We start from the raw sequence: 10669 nt of genomic DNA on the forward strand, positions 1-10669 counted from the left end.
GTTTGATTCCGTTTTGCAGCATTTGGGTTTTTCATCCAGCCTAAACCCGAATTCTCTTCTCCACCGCCGTCAATAAATTTAATTTCATTAAAATTGTACTGAAACTAAACGCTGAAGTTTAGCCGGTGTCCGTGCGAAAAGCGGGGCTTCATGTTGTAGCAGCTCTGCGTTTCGGGCATCCTGTCAGTTTTAAAATGCATTATTGATGAGACATGATTAGAGAAGCCCATACCAGTGCGTCTCTTTGAACATATTCTCTGAATTAAGTGGAAGTTTGTATTTATATCTTGTTTCTTCCAGTCGGTTTTCAGAATGGCATGTTGGAGGGGTTCTGCTGGATGGCTTTGGAAATCAGACAGAACAAGAACAAGAACAAGAAAATAAACTTTTAGACACTTTTATTTCATTTTGGCACCAAATTGATGTGATTAAAATAAAAGAAATACGCGTTTTGTGCGCATGATCTACGACCTTCAAAGACCAAACTGCCAGATTTGAAGCTGCACTCCTCAGGGCCGCGTGCCACCGGTTCTGACACGGTGCATGAAAATATTTCCGGTTTGATGAGCAGATGTAGTCGGCTGGTTCCGCAGCCGGCAGGCCCGCGGGCTCTGTGATTAACTTTCACCGCTGATTCTTATTTTGTGTATTGATGTGGCGATGATGAGCACCGGCCAGAAACTGGTGAGAGCTGCTCTATAAATAATTCGGCTGGGTGAGATAGAGAGAGCGAGGCAGGAAATGTCTGGCAGTCTGGCTGTAAAAGGGCGATGAGCTTGACATGGGAAAATATATTATTTCACAAAGAAACCGCGAGCATGAATAGCGATAACTTTAGTGGTAGATATTTTTAAAACCTCGTTTTCTGTAGGCCTACTCAGCCTGAATCAGCCACGTGATATGTAATAATGATTACGTTAATATTTAGGCAATATATGTGGATTACAGCACTGCATGTGACTGTAGGAAAAAAAACCACCCACGGCCCACGCGCTGCTCAGTAATGGATGAAGGTGTATTCTTATCTTATATCTGCTCAGGTGTCCTCGCGCTTTATAATGCACCTTATAGCCAGTTTGTGTGTTTTTGATAGTAGTGCGATGTGCACGTGTATTTGCGCGCTCACGTCGCGGAGGCCCTCCATGCACCGCCGTCTCGCGGGCATTAAAAAAAGATGCGGTTATAGGTTGGGAGTGAGAGATGAAAGGGCTGCAGAGGAGCGGCTTCTTTTATTTTTCTTTACTTGTTTATTTATTTATTTTTAATTTGCACGGTGAGTGTGACTCCTGTTAGCTTTACGCAGAGACGATACTGTCCGAATAAACTGAGACTAAGCGAGAGAAATGAATATTTAAATGGAGGGCGCGCGCTACATTATTGATAAGAATTTAAATCGCGTATTTAAAGTGAAGCTTGACACAAACGAGACACGGAGCGCGCTCATAACAGGAGTTAAAGTTTCATATTCGGACGAAATCATTGGTGCGCGCTCTCTCCTGACTTCGCGGTGTTTTCCTGACATACTAAATAAAGCCATATATGCATAATTAACAAAAAATAAGACAGGGAATAATGCTCTTTATTATTATTATTATTGTTACTGTTATTATTACTATTATTATTGGGCCTTTAAAATATACCTGCCCCACTCTTGTTTTTCTTCCTTTTCGGAGGGCTGAAAACTGTTTCCTAAGATCTGGGATTCCTGTTGTGTAAATATTGATATCGCTGCTATGATATTGTTATGATTTTCATAATTCATGCCATTGCATTTTTCATCGCGTCTGGAATTTATTCAGCAGATTCTGAAACAGTTTTGTATACACATCCGATCATACATAATCGATAGTCCTAATAATCCCAACACCTCTACTAATGATAATGCTTTGAATCCACAGCTTCTGCACAGTTACCACCAGAACCCGGTGAGCCCCCCGCCCCCTCCTGCTTCTCATTATTATCTCAACAATAAAAAGTAATCACGGTGGCGTTTGTGCTGGATGAACGGGGGACTGTCAGCCTCCTCTCCGCCCATTAAGCCTCATAACTCGGTCGTTTGATCACGGCCTTGCCCGCCCCCGATGCTCATTAGGCCTGATTAGTTATACAATGTTCCTAATTATGGCCGCCATGTTTTAATTAGCGCCTCATTTACATATTGTCGTCACGGATCCTTATTCTTCTCCCACATGCAACCACCTCCCCATCACTTCACCCATCCAAACCCTTCTGGGAAACTTTAATTTCCCAGGAAAGTGTTTTAGGAATTCTATTTGTTGTTTGTTCTTTCTGTTTTATTGTTGTCTAGCAAGAAGCTGCCCTACACAGGTGTTATACCAGTCTGACCTTTGACCTTCCTGTGGGGTTCCTAGAGAAGGAGGATGAGAGGGATAGTGCAAGATTGGTGCTTTTTTCATTTATGTTTTATTTGCAGCCTATTATCCAGCTTTATCCAACATAAAGTGACATGAAGTGAGCCAAACTATTAGTCGACAACATGACTTTATGTGTGTGTGTGTGTGTGTGTGTGTGTGTGTGTGTGTGTGTGTGTGTGTGTGTGTGTGTGTGTGTGTTTGAGAGAGAGATGGTGGTACCTCCCCCCAAAATGAGAGTCACTTCCAGTGTATCCGTGGGCAGAAGCCTGGTGTGTGTTTGTGTGTGTGTGTGTGTGTGTGTGTGTGTTTAGCTGGCTGTCAGCATGAACTTAGTTTTAATCTCCATAACGAAACGCTAACAGGGGTCAACCCCCCTCAAGATACAATAAATAATACTATGACCAAAAAACCCAAACAAATTAGAGCTCCACTGCCTCCCCAACAACAACCCCCACCGCACCCACACACAGACACACACATTTAGTTCTTCTTAATCCCTAACACATACACGCGCACACACACACACACAGACACACAGACACAGACACACAACAGACAGCACACCACACACACAGACCACACACACGCCCCCCCCCCCCCCTCAATCTGGTTGCGTCAATAATGCAGCTGGCTGCCCCATGCACCACTGCAACAGGACTGCGTGTGTGTGTGTGTGTCAGCAGCTATGTTTGCATTATAGTGTTTGTGTGTGTGTGTGTGTGTGTGTGTGATGAAGAAAGAGAAAGAGAGCGAGAGAGAAAGCCATAGTAATGTAACAGAGCGCTGATTCTCCAAGGCCCCGGCGCTGCACTCAAGACTCTGAGCTTCATTAAAATTTTATCGCCGCAGCGCTCGGCCAAGGTCTATTTATGAAAATGCACTTCCTCGCTTCATGGAAAACACAAGCCAGAGAGGAGTGGATGGAGTAATCTGGAAGAGAGTGGAATTAACTGCATCTACAGCTTATTCATATAGATTGCCATCCCTCCTGGGCGGCTTGTGTGCTCGGTCTATCGTGTGCTGGCGGGGGACCGTAAACAGAATGGACCACTTTCCAGTGGTCTTGATGTTTATTACTTCCCCTGGTGCTGAATGAGACTGGGTTGCATATTTTCAAGTGCTGTTGCATTGAGACCCATATTTAAAGCAACTGTAGTTTTATTTGCAAATCACCTGGAAATTTTGTTGCATAAAATTGTGTCAGAGAGCTCACAAGAGAGACTAGAAGAAGCAGATTCAGTAGATTTGTCCAAATTAATACCTGCTGCTTGGTATAGACACCGCTGGGCCATCTGCGAATAACAAGAGACAAATTCAGACATGAGAAACTCTTCATGAATGTCTGAGAGTAAACGTTTCAGTCAGAGTAAAACTCAAATCACTAGTAATGAATGAACCACTTTGCCACTGGAAACAGTTTCTGCTTGGATTAAGTGATGTTGCACATGTGTTTATTCTAATCCAGGAAGAATGACCTCATTAATAGGCTGTATGGGAGAGGTCAGGGTGGATGCTTGATGATACAAATTGCTGGATTACCTGTGGTTCGCAAGTCATAGACTTCAGTCAGCTCACTCCTTCCATGTTTAGATTTTGTTACTTTTTTCATAGGCATAAATCACACTGTTGCCACAAAAGGATTTTTTGGTGACAACTTTTGAAATACTCAGACACTTTTTGTTCAAAAAATCTCCTGCCTGAGAGACTGGGCAAAACAAATATTTAAATCTAATTTTTAGAAAGCATCTTACCAAAGCAGCTTTCTTGCATTTTTCCAGTTTATTATAAAATATATGAATTTATATTCAGTTTTACTTTGTAAATATTTACAGTACATTACAGTAACTGGGGTAATGTTTTAATCTGCTATCTAAATCCTGTGTCTCTCAGGGCACGGTGCCCAAACACTTGCATGTTAGGCTAACTGGTGATTCTAAATTGGCTGTAGGTGTGAATGTAAGCATAAATGATTGTCTGCCTATCTGTGTTGATTGACTGCTGATATTTTCACGGGATGCCCTGTCTTTCATATACCAACAGCTGGGACTGACACGAGCGCCACCTTCAATGTTGAACCATATAAGACTATTTTTTAAGTAGTTTCACTATTTTCATCTGTGAACTACTGATATCACATCTGATAATTTAGGGTTTTGTGTTTGCAAGAGATAGAAAATAATAATAATATTGCAGCTTGCTGCCATTTGAGCATGTCAGAGTGAAAACAGTTAACTGCATTTTAAGAAATCTTTTTTGTGTTTATGTATTTCTCATTTGATTACAACTTATTGGAGTTGGCACCATTTTTTGCAAACTACATAAACATGTCGGAACATGCAGCCTATTCAAAGTGAATGAGAGGTGTTATCAGGTGTAAATAGCAATTTCCAGCATGATTTTCTTGGTTCATTTGTGTTAGACTTTAATCAGTGCATCTTTTTTAATCTATGCACGATTTTGAGAACCTCAAAACCCAAAACAATGATGGGTTTCTTTATCTTCTGGATTTTCACGTCTCCAGCAGTGCAACTTAACTGTAGTCTTTAGGCTTCAGTTCTCTTAAGTTATGTAGGAAAACATGACAAAGTTGACCAATCAATGAATTATTCAGAATAGAGAACTATCAAAATACATTAAAAATACAATTTGTCACTACATATGTTGCTTGAGCAAACATTTCACTGGAGCAGAACTTCTGCTCAGATGTACTGGGTGGACTGTTAGTCACTATACTGCACCACAGCATACTGCACTGGAGCGTGGTCCAGACCTGTTATAATCACTGCGGATGTATTAAATTGTGTTTATTTATTCAGCATGTGCTGTTGCACTTGCAAATGGGTGTTGTCAGAGTCTCAGTGGGAGAGGTAATTCTAACTGCTAAAGCCATAATCCAGACAGAAATGACTGCTTGGAATAAATCAGCTCAACTTGTTTGTGCACCTTCTGTACGAAGTGGGAAAACAAAAGACAACACGACAACTGGATGAAAAGATTGGTAGATATACAAGGGTCTCACGTGAGGACCAAATACGAAACGCACCCTCTCCTGTCCTAAAAAATGTCATCCCTTTGTTTCTTTTTCCCACCATATTTTTCTAACCGAGTGGTTTTAATAAAGTTCAATTCAATTTTATTTATATAGCGCCAAATCGCACGAACAGTCACCTCAAAGCTCTTTACATTGTAAGGTAAAGACCCTACAATATAAAGACAAAACCTCGTTATATTGTAAAAATCAGCAAGCACTTGATGACAGTGGGAAGGAAAAACATCCCTTTTAACAGTAAGAAAACAATGTGAGAACCAGGCTCAGGGAGGGCCACCGGCTGGGACCAGTTGGAGGTGAGGGGAAGGAGACAGGCCAAAAGATATGCTGTGACAGAGAGTGGAAATTTGATTCTGAGTTTAAAAGAGAAGCAGTGAAGAGAAGCCAATAGATGTCCTTTAGTTTCTGCTAAACAGCCTGTGAACTTTGCTTCTGGTGCAGATTTTGCATGTGTGCATGTAGCAGGTATTACCAAGTGTCCACTTTTAGACTTTGCCATTGTTTCTGAATGCAGATATATAAATTGTTGTTAGGCAACAACTGATTTCTAAATTGCATTCTGGGTAATCTTTTCTCTCCAAATGGATTGCTTACTCACTTTGGTGAATTTAAACTGTACTCCATGTCAACTAAAAACCTAAAAACCTAAACACATGTAGTATCAGAAAGTCTGCCACCTGCCTAGTCCTCATATTCATATGCAGTTACCTGTTTAGAGATAATATAATAAACATGATAAATATTCAAAATAAAAATACTGGCTATTGATGACTGCAAATTTCCTACTGAGGTGTTGGCTTAGTAGTGGGGCACTTTGTGTATATTTGAGTCCAACAATAAAAGTGTGTTTGCTTATTGATGTGACCGTTAACCAGACACCAGAGAAACTGTACATCGTGACAATTCCCATCCGTAACCTTCATAGATAAGCGAACTGCCTAAAGTTTTTAGGGTGAGAGAAGAAGAGAGCCAATGTGTGTGCATGTGTGTGTGCGTGCACCTGCATCAGCCCTCTGCTGGTTCGTGCAGAAAGAAAGCTGCAGTCTGATTTGCTCTTGTTTGGATCTGACACAGGGAAACACAGCGCAGGAAAATGAGGCCTCGCATTTCTTAATTATTTAAATCAAACAATTAACTACGGCTGTCCTGGGAAAAGCGCTTTTATCCGCTCATCCAAAACAACAACAGCATCCAGGGTGGAGTCTGGAGGAGGACAGATCACATGGAAAACAGCAGCCAATAGAGGAAAACACAGTCATTTTGCTGTAGTTTTGAATTATTAAAACAACTATTTTAGACTGCACAGGTGCTCTCCAGCTTGCATGCTTAGACTAAGCTCCTAAAAAAGCACCACAGATTTCTCCAAATCTCAGCATCCTTTAAATTTCTCTTTCAAAACACCACAGAGCTTTTTTCCCCCCAGTAAATTTTACAATACCGTAGATGTTAAATGAACCTTCATACATTCTGCAGTAACATCTCCCCGAAGTACTCTTTATCACTCTTTATCTTGCAAACATATGGTGTAATGTTGTGAAGGCTGGTCAAAACAAAAGGCTAGACATGCTATAATATATGAATATTTTAGTGATTCAAAGAAATAAACATTAAATAGGGAAAAAATTAAAAGAAATTAAGTCACCTTAAACAACATATCCCTGGTTCCCTGTCTCTAATGGACTATATAAGGGTATTCTAATAATATTAAAGCTTGTAATTTTTGTTCTGCGTGTATAATTTCGTCGCTTTGTCTCAGGAAAACTTGATACACTGTTCACATTGATTACACGGTCAATTATATATAATTTATAGGCCTCAACTGGAGAGCCGCTTGACGATTAAACTTTGATGAGACCATGTACTACATTCTTTGTTATAGACCAACATGCCAGCCACTGTCTGGTAGGCAAAGAATATCTATAAATATTGACAAATGCACAATACAGAAGTTGATTTTTCTCCTTCTGAACTTAAAATACAGGGATGATACGTCAATATTCTGGTGAAACACTTCAGATGCTTTGACGACATTCAAATGGTAGCAGTAAACATACTAAAATGTATGTTTTCTGTTGCAGCCAATATACAGTAAGTAAAGTTAAACAGTTTGAAAATGCAAACAGAGCAAACCTGCAAATATGAAAAAAACTTGTTTTTAGGTTTTAGGACTTTATGCAGTATTCCTGTTTTCCTCCAGCGGGGTAGATTTCTGTGACAGAAGATGTGACTTGATGCAGCAGTAAGTAGGCATGCTGTGTAATGTGCACGTCTGTTCCTTATAAAAGAAGGAAAATCAATCTAAAATACTGCAACTTCAAGGTATCACTGTTTCTTTGCACATTTATAATCCATGTTTCTGAAATAAGTTCAGGACCTCAAAGACATAAAACTTTTCATTAGAACCCAGGGTGATGAAATTCTTGCATTATCACACTTCGGATTAGATCAAAAGTGTGATATTTTTATATCCAGTCATAAACTATCTGTTTTTCATTTTTCTGGTGACCCACTGGATTTCTCCACTGAGGGGCCCCCAGGGGTCCCCAAGCCCTGGGTTAAGATCCTGCAGCTTTAAAGTCCTGGATTGGGTTGCTCCGAGGGGATCGGGCCCGAGATGCTGTTGTACAACAGAGAAAAGCAGCTTCTTAACAAACACGCTCCAAAATCAATAGTATCATAACAGCTGATATTTATTATTCATTAATAACGCATTTGCAGACCCAAACCACCTGCTGATCAGAGGACAGGGGGAAATAATATAAACACATACACACAGAGAGAGGATTTCATGCAAATTTAGATTTAAACTCACTGAATTTTTTTTATGTTTCCAGATTAATATGCAGTCGCGCATACAATCTTATGCTTACAGAGTTTTTGTGGTTCTAGTCATGCTGTGCTTTATGAGAACACAATGAAGATTGGGGCTGTGCACATGTAGCAGATTTATAGGCTTTTTTCCAGGTAAATTACTGGTTTTCCTGTATTAGGTATTTATAGCACTGCGAACAATATTTACTGCATTCTGGTTTATTTCAGAACTATTTCAGTGCTTTTGTATCTGTGTGATTTCACTTAATTTATATTGTGAATGACGTCCATGAGTATTCTGGGAAGCACTGCCTATAATTATAAATGAAACATATTAGACTGTTATTATTCTTAATAATTTTACAGTTAATTTAAAAAAAACATGCTGTTTTTTCTCACATTTTTCCAAATACGGTTTATAATAAAATATTTTTTTAATCACAAGTCGACTGTCTATTTTAAATGTTTTCTTCTAATAACACTCCTTTAAAATGGAAATAATATTTTTCTTTTCAATCTTTATCCAGAAGAGTAAATATAGTTCTTACTATAAATGCTGATGATATGAGTACCTGCACTAAATTTGGCATTTTAATTGGAACATTCACATTTCTGCTGTCACGCTGTAGTTATCATTAACGCACAGTTCCCCCTAATATATATACTTTCAAACACCTGCCATTTTTGTTCTTATAAAAGAAAAGTGTATCATTAGTAATTATATATTTATGGCGAGGACTTTGTTTTCTAAAACTGTGCAAATGTGGGGTCAGTCGTTTTAAACTCGTTAATTTTTGTTCAGTTCGACGAAGATAAAGATCCATATGTTATGAATAAATGCATGCAACATTTTGCCTGCTAAAATGTATTGTTGCCAATAATTTCACTTTACATCTAAATCTGCATCTTGGGAAATTGAATTCACGAAAGCAAAGCTAAAAATCAGCTGACTGATATTTGTAGAATCTTTTCTTTTTAATTATCGGGCATGAAATCGTTTACCTCGTGTTTTAAGTTTATTTCATACCATCAGGGACAATAATCAGCTTCTCACAAGTTGTGACAGTTAAGAGATATTTCATTTAGTTCTGTTTTCTTTTTTTAGTTCTCGTTGATTTTTTTTTCTGTTTTTAAAGTTTTCTGACTTTAAGAAGCAGAGACTTTTCAATTCTCTTAGTTTTCTTTGCATTTTTTTACTCGGAGAGAAACGTGTGATAGGACTAAAAGCATCAGATGAGGGGCCTGTCTGCGCGGTCCTTTATGCGATAGAGCCGTGCAGTCTTCATACCCAGCAAAGTTGATCAATATTATAGTCACTCAAGTATCAAATCCTATTCATCATCGCTGGGAAGCAGCTTTTAGACGGACCTCCCTCACCTCCAGGCTTCTCCTGTTTCAGAGCAGCAGCTGCTCGCCTCTCGGTGCAAACACACGGACTGTATCCAAGAAACAGAAACACAGACAGACTGCTGTCCCGAGCTCGCATTACACAGATCCATTAAATCTATCTTTTTTAAACACCTCTATCAACGAACACAAACCCTGGCGTGGTGTGACGAAGATAATCAGATATTTTGCTTCAAACGCACAATTAAAAAATGACCAAAATCTATTCTCAGGGGGTGTGATGCTCGCTAAAATGGAAGCAGTAGTTTTTCTGATTGGGTTGAGAGACAAAATCCTGCTCACCGTCTTTTTCAAATCCCCAAAAGAAAGGCTTTCAGAAGTTCAAGTAAAACGTGCACGGTTTATTTCAGCTTCTGTCGCTTACACAGACACATTTAAAGCACACTTTCACATATGAAATATGTTTTTTTCTTCTTCTTCTCCAAAATAAATTAAATTCAAATAAATACGGAAATGCAAAGAGAAAAAAATAAAACAAACAAACAAAAAATAAATAAATAATTAAATGACGTTTTCTCAGAAGCGTTGACAAAATATGTATAAATAAGGCCGACAGTTCCCTTCATCAGAATGTCTACTGTACAAAGTGCTCTCCACAAAGGTGTCAGTGGACGAATAATAATAATAATAATAATTCATGAGGACACAAAGAGGGGGGATCAACCACTTCTGAATAATAACAATATTAATTTGATTGTCAGAGCATCATTGCAGTGAACTTGAACATACAACAGGTTTACACATCAGTGAGTCTTCTAGGCCTAATTCACCATCAACCCAGTGGCAGAGGAATAAAAAAATAATAAAAGAAAATCACATAAAAATCAAACCAATTTTTTTTATCCTACTAGGGTTTTTTTGTTGTTGTTTATATGTGTGTGTGTGTGTGTGTGTGTGTGTGTTTTTTTAAATCACCATAAACGTGCCAACACTTGCGTAATGAGGTAGACACACAGCTATACCGTGTGAATGTGTGTACTCGTGCGCGTGTTCGTGTGTGTGTGTGTGTTTCTTCTTATTGCAATGC

The sequence above is a fragment of the Haplochromis burtoni genome, unplaced genomic scaffold, assembly GCF_018398535.1.
Source record: "Haplochromis burtoni strain Fernald_Lab_line unplaced genomic scaffold, NCSU_Asbu1 Contig_17, whole genome shotgun sequence".
Classification (NCBI taxonomy): Eukaryota; Metazoa; Chordata; class Actinopteri; order Cichliformes; family Cichlidae; genus Haplochromis; species Haplochromis burtoni.